The following is an 11,863-nucleotide window of genomic DNA, read 5'->3' as shown; positions in this document are numbered from 1 at the left end:
AATACTTATTTATTAGGCCAAAACTAAAACTGGATTCAAAAAGGATTAGATAAGGTCATGGAAGATAGGTCCATCAATGACTATTAGACAAGATGGTCTGGGATGCAACCTCATGCTCTGGATGTCCCTAAGCCTCTGGTTGCCAGATGGTGGGACTGGACAACAGGGGATGGATCACTCGATGATTGCCCTGTTCTGTTCATTGCCTCTGAAATACCTGGCATTGGCCAGTGTCAGAAGACAGTACATGGGCTAGATGGACCATAGATCTGACCCAGCATGGGAGTTCTTATGTTCTTAAATATACAGGCATTTTTGTGTTTCTTTTTAGCTGTCGGCTATGTCAGAGTTGTCACCAGAACAGCTGGCCCAGTTAACAACGGCAACAGGAGCCCTGGCTGATGAGACTATTGTCATCGAGATCATGAACAATCTGAACACTTCGTCAGACCTTGCTAAATTCTTTGACGCACTGAATGCCATTGCTTCGGTAATTGTTCCTCGCCGTACTCTGAAGCCCTTTCCACCCGGTCATGGTGCTGCTAGCTCTCACTTCCTCCACCCTTGCAGCATTACTGGAGAAGACCTTTCAGCACTGTTGAGAGTGTCTCTGATGTTGGAACAGGCAGCCCTGACTAGAAATAGGGGGGCCTATCCCAATGTCCTCCCTCAGATAGCAATAGGAGATTAGTCCGAGTAGCACAGCAAGGTTGATCCCATGAGGTCTCTTCCTTCAAGTTTCAGTGTTGTAGCAATCTTTAGGAGTTCCTCCTAGCCAGTAACCTGTTCCTTCTCCTCGTCGGCTCTTGTGTTCAGCCGCATCAGGGCGCCAGTGGGAGAGAGTTCAGTATGGGTCAGGGAGAGCACATGCCAAAAGTCTGCAGTGCTAATAGATCTTTTCACGAGCAAATATTGTGCACCATTTTCAAGCTCTCTTCCTTCGTGTCCTTTATTTGATCCCAATTCCCATTTGCCCCACCGTAGGCCTGTTGTTTACTGCCCATGCCTGAGACGGGAGATATGAAACAATCCAGGTTAACGTTTTAGCCCATGCATGGATTAAGCTTCTGCCTCTAAATGAGAGCTGTAAGGCGCAAGTAAATGAAAGGCATTCTTGTTTTGCAGGCAGAGCTTCAGAGCAGCGTCCATGCACATCTCATTTTAAGCACCGCCTTCCAAAAAATTGCACCTGGCTTTCCAAACTTCAAAGCCAGTGACTTTGCCTACTGGTTTCAAGCTGCTTTGCAAAATGTGCTGCATACGGTGAACGAGACCATCATTGCAGAGATCCCCGTCTCTATATCATGTGACTCTTACCAGCAAATGTGAGTCTTCCATCCTACGTGTGTCTAGTGATAATTGTCCATTTCTATTTACTGATGATGAGCTTCTCCTCACATGCCATGTAGAGTTTCCTTGGCTGCATTTTATTGGTTACAGACAAAAACCATATGCTTAATAGAGGTGGCCTTCTAATGAAGGTGGAATAGAATGGTGATCTGTAAGGTTTTGAGATATCTTGGGACTATTTCTTAAGTCAAGAGGTTGCCTGATAAGGGTAGTCTGCTGTACAGGTTTCACAACAATAAACAGAATTGGTTGGCAATTTTTGATGGAACAATTTTCCCATCAGAAAATGCTGATTCATCAAAATGGGAATTTTTGCGTAATGTATCCCTTTCATGGGCTATTACTGAAAACCCTTAGTTCTGAAAAGCTCCAAACATTCCATTTTGAGAAGGTTGAAAAATGTCATTGAGACTTTTATGTTAATTAATCAATGAATACAGACTAGATGTCACAGCGATAAACTCACCGTTTCAATAAAGGCTGTTTCGATGATTTCAAAATTAAATATTTCAGATTTTCATCTCAACAATGTACCAGAGAGAGGCGTGAGCCAGTGGGCTAAACGCTAAGCACCCTGAGCTCTGATCTTAAGTTTGGTAATAATTCCTGCTAAGGTGGGATTCCCAGCTCACATACATGTACCTGTACTAGCCATGCCGGAGTTAGCACCTACAAATAGCAGAGAATCCCCAGTGGCCGCCCCAAGCACAGTCCAGCTTGACCCCCTGGCTACGTGCTCTGGTCAGGGCCGGCTCTAGTGTTTTTGCTGCCCCAAACACACACACACACACACACAAAAAAAGCCGCGATCGTGATTGGCGGCAATTCGGAGGCAGGTCCTTTGCTCCGAGAGGGAGTGACGGCCCCGCCGCTGAATTACTGCCGAACAGCCGGACCTGCCGCCCCCCTCTTCATTGGCCGCCCCAGGCACCTGCTTGCTACGCTGGTGCCTGGAGCCAGCCCTGGCTCTGGTGGCTAGCCTGAGCCGCTGCCCATGCCGCCATGCACTGCTCTTTATAGGCACTAGGTTGTGTACAACTAGTGCGGGAATGTCTCCGCGAGCTGGGAATCACACCTCACAGCTCGAATGTGGGCGTACCCTAAGAGGGAATATGTCTAGGGTTGAGTGCAAGAGCCTGGGGAGTCAAAACTCCTGGGTTCTATTCTTGATTCCATTGCTGACTTCTTGTGAGCTTCTCCGTAGCTCACAAAGGGGTCGTGAGACTTTATTAGTGTTTATAAAGTGCTTTGGATGAAAGACGCTACAGAAAAGCAAGAACTGTAATTCTTCCAGGTGTCACATGAGAATGCACCTGTCCATGGCCTCTGGGATATCATTTTACATTTCCTGTGTATTTTTCCTTCTCCTCTCATGCAGGTTGAAGGGTTTCAATAACATCTACGCCAGCATACCTGCAGGAAATGCCCCAAGTGTGTTTGGATTCTGCAGAACTTTCCTGTCCTCAAAAGTCAAGTCAGGTAATCGGCAATGATGACAGCCTTAACGAGTGAAATGTTCTTTGAAAGCCGACCAGGACAGGGTGGGCTTCTGACACAGCAAAAGTGCTCATTATCCTTCTGGGTGACACTAAAGGAAACTGAAGCTTGTTTTATACATTCTGATTATTATACAAATACTGTAACCTTTTCCTTCTACTGATGGAAGGTTTGCAATTTCTCCTGGGTTTTATAGGGCATGATGGCCCATTGATAGGCTTTAATCCCTGCCAGCAACAAAATGAGGCTGTCTAGACATATGGGGCCAAATCCAGAGTGTAAGCTCCGTCTTTTACTATGTGTTTGTACAGCGCCTTGCACGATCTGACCAAGATCTCTAGCTACAGCAGCAATACAAATAAATACTACTACTACTACTACAAGCATTGGTTTCTGTGACAGTGTGAATGCAGAACTCTGTTGCCCACACTGGAGTCACTCTGGATTTGCATTAGTGAGAGACGAATTGGGATCATAATAATAGGGATTACGCTTCTTCTGCAGCATTCAGGGTTCCTCTCTCTCTCTCTCCAGGTATTGCATGTGGGAATCCGACCCAAAGTATTCAGAACTGGCTGGACGTAAATCTTGGAAATTTTAGCCAATATGCCGAGTATCAGGATTTACTCACTTGGAACCAACATTTTAATGGCGTGAGTATTATATTTTTGATATCCTAACAGCAGCTATGGAGTTATTTGTGTTTCACCCTAAAATGCCTGTTACTTTTTCCGTGTTAGCAGTGACCCATGTGCTCTGTGCAACATGGAAGACCAGGGGTCATTTCCTTTGAAGAGGATGGGCCTCTGGCTTCAATGCCTGACCTATTATCGCCAGTGGCAATTGCAGGGATAATCTGGAGTGGATGGAGGAACTTCGACCTTGGTCACATCTCCCCAACTTCTCCACTTTGGTCAAACTTTAAAAAGAAACCCAGCAGGCCCATCGTCATCCACAACCACGCAGTTCCTTTTTCAAAGAGCAGATCCCAGTTTGGATCATTTCATCCCGCTCAACTCGCTGATCCTGGCAGTTTCATTCCAGGACATTTTTTTCACTTCCTGTTCTAAACGGTTGTACAGGGTGGCTATGCGCTGTTAAATCGCTCCTGCGTCTCACCCCCGAAGTGACTCCCATTCAGTGATGGGTGAAACAATCCCCCGTTTGGTTATAGCTAGATATTCCTTATTGACTTTGCAGGGGGGTTGTGAGGTTGAATTAGTTAAGGTTTGTAAAGAGTAGATTGGCTATATTTTGCACATCTATAATGATAATCATAAATAATAGAACACCCCAGCTAACAACAACAACAGGGTAACCCCCATAAGAATGGCCATACTGGGCAGACCAAAGGTCCATCTAGCTGTGTCCTGTCTTCTGACAATGATCCTCCAGCATAATCTTCCAGGATCAAATATGAGTTTACTGAATCTGCTTCAGCAGACTTCCCTTTATAAAACACGGATCCTTCTTCTTCAATCAAGGAGAAAATACATCGTTGACTGACACAGGAGCTGATGGATGGTGACTCTGATTTCATTGTTCTGACTCCTGGAGGGGTCATTTTCAGTTACATTTCCACAAAGATTTTCAAAAACTACTGAGGGGAATTTAGATGCCATTCAGTTTAATGGGCTTGAGTGTCTAAAACCCTTGGGCCTTTTTGATTAACGGCCCACCCGCAGATTATTACAGCATGCTTGGAAAAGCAACCATCTGATTTGTGTTCTTTTCCCTAGATGGTAGTGTTGGACAAGCTGGCCTCACCACAACTTGCATCCTTTACTCTTGAATCAGATGCCATTAATGAAGAGGAGGTGATGTGCCAGGTCCTCGCAAGATTACAGAACAAACCAGCTGACGAGATCTACCAGTATTTAGACCAATTCAACAAAGAGGCCCGACGGGTATGAATTTGAACATTCATCCTAGTGACACCACTGAAATTAACATGGTCAAAAAGAAAACCACTTCTGAGTATCCCAAGGCTCCATCGAGGTTGTTCTAAGGCCACCTACCCCTGGGCTGGCTGAGAGACTAGCTCAACATATTAACAAAAAAGGCAGAATTTATGACGTTTCAGCGTAGAAACAGGGGCAAAAATATTAAAATGTTGGTGTTTGAAGTTAGGCACCTAAATCTATATTCACTTAAATAAACACAGGTGTCTGAGCACCCATAAACTCCCACTGAAGTCAATGAGAGCTGCAACTACTTTAAAATGGTAACCCCCTGGTGAGCTAACAGCATCGGTCTGTCTGCCTAGGTATTTAACATTGTCGTATATGGATTATTAACTTTAAATTCTAACTACTAGAGGCAGATTAGGCATTATTAATGGAAAGCAATGCATCCAGGAACGATGCAGTCTGGGGCTCTGCTGTCTTTCCTTTGTCAATGGCCCCAGCAATACAACATATTTCGCAGGACATGTCTACAGTGCATTTTTGGCTCATTGGGACACATGCAGGTTCCTTTCACAGAACGTAGCTGTGTGAAGCTTTGCAACTAGGATGAGGATCTTGATCACCAACTTTTAATTCTCCATTCTCTCATTTTTCTTTTCAGCTGATGATACCCACCATTAAAAATGAAGCAGTGAGGAAAAATATGCTCGCCCAGTTTGTGAATGAGATCAAGTCAGGCTATTCAGCGTTCAGCCCTGAAGACTGGACTCATTTATTCACAAGACTAGAGCTACTGCTGCCAAGTGCTGGCGAGATGGAGATTAAGCTATTCCTGACTCACATTCCTGGCTGTGATAGTTTCAGAGCTATGTGAGTATACAGACAGACGTGTATTCTTTGCTCTGTAGAAAGTAAGAAGCAGTTTAAATGGACACACAAAAGGAAGCTGCCGGGCTGTATTTCCCTGAACACAATTTGAACAATATAGTTTTATTTATAAAATACTTTATCACACAAACATCCACGGACCGATCCTTGAGTCTTACAGGTCAAACTTTAAATAAGATTATAAGTGAACAACTGAAAACATAATCTGACAATACAAAACAGATTAATTTATAAAATGGTATTAAGCTTAACTGATTTCACCTTTTTATACAATGGTGCAACTAGGAGTAATAAAAAGGAAAGGAAAGGAAAGAAGGTTATCAGGGGAAAATTTCTTCTCAATAAAATGAACTGGGCTGTGGAATAAACTCCAGAGGGCAACAGTAAAAGGTCATTATAGAGAGAGTTAAGATTAGAGTGTCCAAAGCAATATAAATATAAATTAAATTAATGGAGATATCCTATCTCCTAGAACTGGAAGGGACCTTGAAAGGTCATTGAATCCAGCCCCCTGCCTTCACTAGCAGGACCAAGTACTGAATTTGCCCCAGATCCCTAAGTGGCCCCCTCAAGGATTGAACTCACAATGCTGGGTTTAGCAGGCCAAACCACTGAGCTATCCCTCCCTCCCTGGGGACACGTTGCAGGGAATAATCCTGCATTGACCCAAAAGGGTGGCAGGAAGAGAAACATTAGTGGTGGGCAGGCACAAGACACAAATTTCAGGTCTAGGTCTGAACTCCCCAGTTTGGGTGAGGTTTAGAGCTGGGAGTTTTGTTTGGGCTTGTCTCTCCTAAATATATATATATATTTCCTGTCACTAAATTCTCTAATGCTGCACTATATAGAAATCAGTGTAGGTCTCATAGTCAGAAGAAAAGTATGTTTCTGAGACACAACGGCAGCCCCTGTGAAATTAGTCTTAGCAAAGGACAAAGCACAAGATGAGGAGCCAGGCGATCTGGGTTCTGTTCCCAGCTTGGTGTACTCTCAGGTTAGGATGGGGTGCTGGAAAGCAGTCAAGCGCCTAACTGCCATTGATTTCAGTGGACGTTTAGGAGCCCAAAGAGAAGTTCGGAGTTTGACTCCTTTTGAGCATTCCACCTCTCTGTGCTGAAGTTTCTCCATCTTTAAAGTGAGAATATTTACTTACTTCGCTGGCTATTGTGAGGCTTAACTAATGTTCGCAAAGTGCTTTGAGCTCCTCAGATGGAGGAGGCTGTATAGACCCACAAAGTATCATTTTATTTTCAAAGCACGGTGTGACTACCCTCCTTCCCTTTGTATCTCTGTCTATTTTTCCGGAAATTATTCTCCACCTAAATTATGATCCATATCAATGATAATATTGGTGCATATTCAAAGATGAAAATGAAATGTTTCCTCATGTGATTCCATTCCTCAGGGTATCCTCACTAAGTCAGGTGTATCCTTCTATGTCATCAGTGAATCAACAGGGTGTCTACAGTGCTATATTTACCTTTCTTGAAAATCAGCACAACACAACAGGTAATCTGGACAGAAAACTAATTGTTTGCTAATTCACTAGCTTAATGATATTGCCAAACAAGAAGTGTTTCATTAACTCTTTCATGATGGAATTTTAGCATGGATTAGAGCAGGGGTTGGCAGCCTTTCAGAAGTGGTGTGCCAAGTCTTCATTTATTCACTCTGATTTAAGGTTTCGCGTGCCAGTCATACATTTGAACGTTTTTAGAAGGTCTTTTTCTATAAGTCTATAATATATAACTAAACTATTGTTGTATGTAAAGTAAATAAGGGTTTTAAAATGTTTAAGAAGCTTCATTTAAAATTAAATTAAAATGCAGAGCCCCCCGGACCGGTGGCCAGGACCCGGGCAGTGTGAGTGCCACTGAAAATCAGCTCACGTGCCACCTTTGGCACGCATGCCATAGATTGCCTATCCCTGGATTAGAGATTCCTCTACAAGAACAGTAGCACCTTGAAATTAATGGAGATATCCCATCTCCTAGAACTGGAAGGGACCTTGAAAGGTCATCGAGTCCAGCCCCCTGCCTTCACTAGCAGGACCAAGTACTGATTTTGCCCCAGAGCCCCAAGTGGCCCCCTCAAGGATTGAACTCACAACCCTGGGTTTAGAAGGCCAATGCTCAAATCACCTTCTTTAATACTATGTGACAAAAAGAAAAGAGAGCGTTAGCTAGTGTTGTGTTAGCTGCGAGAAAACATCTGTGGAAGCACTGCTTCTTTCAGGATGGAGGAAAGGAATAACAATGGGCCTGATTCTCCTCTCACAATGGTGTAAATCAGGAATATCTCCCCTGAGATCAGGGGAGGTGCAGTGGTTTTAAATGGTGTATGTGATGGGAGAATCAGTCTCAATGTCCTGTAATTTTTGAGTCACTTTTTGGCGATCATAGTTATCCTTTAACCATCAGAGCCTGAGCTAAATTAAGAAAAATAAAAGGGAGGTGGGGGAATTCTATTTTAATTAATTGGCATCTCATGCATGGCTGGTAAATTCCAAACTAAGACCAGTAAAGACAGACTCTGACACTCTTGGCATTGCAGGTTCTGCCTGTGCTTTGGGCAACGAGGTAAGCCTGGATTGGCTACGGAATAACTTTGGGGCATTCGCAGCCAATGCTCGCTATGAAGATTTCACCAAACTTATGGCAAATTTCAATGGGGTGAGTCTGAATTTCATTCTGCTTGCTAAGGGCTGGATTCTGCCCCCCTCGCTCATGTTCAGTAGCTTACTCGGCGAGTGGTCCCATTGTAAAATACAGGACTGCTTGTGGGGGAAAGTATTATTCAACATGAGCGAGGGCAAATCTGTCCCTAAATTATCTTCTTCAGTAACACCCTGGAGCAACCTGACTGGCCTGATGTTCACTAGCAATGCCGTTGCCTCACCTGTAAATCTTTCCCCTTGTCTTTGCAGTTCGACGTAAGTGATAATCTCACTTCAACTCAACTGGCTCATGTCTTCTTTGGCGCTGATGTTCTGGACGATATTGGCATGGCTGAGACCCTCCTGATGTCCCTGCAGAGCAGGCCAGTTGGCGATGTTGTTGCCTTTGTGACTGAGTTTGTGGCCATTGCTCCTCAGGTAATGTACTGATACGGAGAGGTGAATGTGGGTCCTTATGGATTGATCATTTCCAGATAGCAAAGCGCACACTGCAGGGCAGGGCTCAGTGACAGATCAGCCTTCTCTTCTTTACTGGGATTGCTGGGACTACCCCCCCAGGAGCTGCTGGTTTTGTGAGTACCCTCAAATAGCCTGGTTCCCTTCCCGGTCAAAGGAAAAGCAAGAGGGTTTGCCAGGTGGTAGCCAGACACCAGAGCAGACCAGCTTTGCTGTGGCTTCTGCCCAGAGTCAAACTGGTCCTCAGAGAGTGAATCTTCCTAGTGAGCCAATACAGCACCATTATCTGAGCCAGCAGAAGGAGTGCTACTAAACTCAAGTTACTGTCCAACCTGGCAGGCAGGAGCTAAACAGGAGAGCTCGCTCTGGTTCAAGTTTAGCTGTATATTCCATCAGGACACTTCATTTCGTGTAAGGTTTTGTCATGCTGCATTTGCATCTTTAACATCCTTGTTCATGCTGAGTAGCGGAAATTACATATTGCTGCAGAAGACACTGTATTAGTCCCAGGGAGGATTTTAATTTAAACTTCCATGAACACTTTTAGCTGGCATGTGTTTTATTATCCCCGGACATCCATGTATGTCACAGTAGGAGTCGGTCAGTAGCTCCTCCTGTCTGATTGTACATTGTAACAACCCTGCTTGTGTTTTGTTGTCTTTGTTTTGCAGCAGGGTATCATGTCCCTGGCAAACACACAAGTGCGAGATGCAATGTTCAGCGCCATCTTCTCCAAAGTCCAAGGCCAGTTCACCACTTTCAGCATCTTTCAGTATAAGGACTGGTTCCAGAACAAACTCAGGTTCTGGCTTGCCAGCATAAATGCCTCTGCCCTGGCAACCATCCCAAAGAAGATACCTTGCGGAGTTTACCAAATCATGTGAGCATTCTGCTGCCTAGATTCATTTTACCCAGGATGCACTGCACTGAAAGTTGTTAGCGAGACCTCTGGAATCTCAGCTGCGGAAAATGCAGATGAGCCTTTTGCTTCAATGTTTGCTCCAGGAAGAGAACCTCTGCTTGTTTGCTTGCTCCTGCCTAGGGTTACCATACGTCCAGATTTTCCCGGACCTGTCCGGCTTTTTGGGCCTCAAATCCCCGTCCGGGGGGAAATCCCAAAAAGCCGAACATGTCCGGGAAAATAGGGAGGTGCTGGGCTGGGGGCCGGGCCGGGGCCGGCGGTGCTGAGCCGGGGATGCTCGGCTGGGGGCTGGCCTGGGGCCCGGCGGTGCAGGGCCGGCAGTGCTGGGCCGGGGCCGGGCTGGGGGTGCTGGCCCGGGGCCGGGGCCGGGCCGGGGGTGCTCGGCCGGGGGTGCTGGCCCAGGGGTGTGGGGCCGGCGGTGCTGGGCCGGGGGTGCTGGCCCGGGGCCAGGCCGGGGGCCGGCAGTGCTGGGCCGGGGGCCTGGGCCAGGCCGGGGGCTGGGGCCAGCGGTGCTGGGCCGGGGGCTGGGGCCGGGCCAGGGGCTGGGGCCGGCAGTGCTGGCCTGGGGGTGCTCGGCCGGGGGCTGGCCCGGGGCCGGCACCCCAGGGCCCGAGCCGGGCTGGGGCCGGGGCCGGCCGCCGGAGGGAGCAGCTCGGTTGGGGAGGGGGGGGGGGCAGACTGGGCCGCGCCTCCTCCTCCCAGCTTACCTGCTGCCTGCTTCAGGCTTCCCGCGAATCAAATGTTCACGGGAAGCAGGGGAGGGGGCGGAGTTGGGGCGGGGACTTTGGGGAAGGGGTGGAGTTGGGGCGGGGCGGGGCTGGGGGCAGGGCCGGCAGTGCTGGCCTGGGGGGTGCTCGGCCGGGGGCTGGCCCGGGGCCGGCACCCCAGGGCCCGAGCCGGGCTGGGGCCGGGGCCGGCCGCCGGAGGGAGCAGCTCGGTTGGGGGGGGGGGGGGGCAGACTGGGCCGCGCCTCCTCCTCCCAGCTTACCTGCTGCCTGCTTCAGGCTTCCCGCGAATCAAATGTTCACGGGAAGCAGGGGAGGGGGCGGAGTTGGGGCGGGGACTTTGGGGAAGGGGTGGAGTTGGGGCGGGGCGGGGCTGGGGGCAGGGCCGGGGCCCTGTGGAGTGTCCTCTTTTTTGGACACTCAAAATATGGTAACCCTACTCCTGCCTGAGCAGGGGAATTTGATCGCATTGCAATGCAGACAGAGTTACGAGTTCCTGGTTTGATCTGGGACAGAGACAAATGAGAAGTTAGTTCCATTTCTCTCTTCTTTCCCATTGTAGCAGCCCATATTTTTATGCTTTCACTTTCACGACTGGAGGCTGTGGGAGGAGCTTTGTGATTCATCCGAGTGAACATTCAGCCTAGTGCTGTTGTGTGCAGCATCTCTCCAGAGCAGTGGTTTTCAAACTGGGGTGTGTTACTCTTAGAGGTGCATGAGCTCTTGTCAGGGGCACGTGAGAAAAATCTGTAATGGCTGACTATGCACTTTATTTAGTAAGACTTGGCAATCTAATCGTAGGTCTATTATGACCCTATCTCAGATGGGAGTACTCGGTAGACTACATTATTTGGAAAGGGGTACGCAGCCTAAAAAGTTTGAAAACCACTACTTCAGAGGAACAAATTCCCCAATTCCCCTGCCAAAAGAAGGAGGTTTGGCACAGACTGTAGAATGCAGGTAGCAAACTGCACATTGAATCACTGCAGACTCATCCTATCGGACCATTTTACAAAGCTATGGTATCTTTAGTGGCTCCTGGCAAAGAACTGGAGTGAGGTTTTATCTAATATACCAAATATCCACCCCCCTTCTTTTCCCACAGAATGGCTGGCCTAGACAGCAGCTTCCAAGACATGTCACCAGCGAGCCAACAAGATGTTTACAACTTTGCAAAAGACTACCTTACCGCCAAGGCCTCTCAAGGGGGTACGTTTAAAGTGTCCTGCAAACTTTTACATTCTGTTACTTGTCTACATTTATATAAATCATAGGGAAAATGTCAATCTGGGGGCCATGAATAGCCTGGAGAATTGCCTTATTTAAAAACCAACGGAGGTAAACTGACCTGGCTGTTTGGACGTGATCAGGCTACAGCGTCCCCAGAATGCCAGAGAACCGGGCTGGAAGAGACCCCGTTTGCGGTTATTCCCACCGACGT

Source organism: Trachemys scripta, chromosome 10, assembly GCF_013100865.1.
Source record: "Trachemys scripta elegans isolate TJP31775 chromosome 10, CAS_Tse_1.0, whole genome shotgun sequence".
Classification (NCBI taxonomy): Eukaryota; Metazoa; Chordata; order Testudines; family Emydidae; genus Trachemys; species Trachemys scripta.
The sequence above is the reverse complement of the archived record's forward strand: the minus strand, read 5'-3'. Positions refer to the sequence as shown.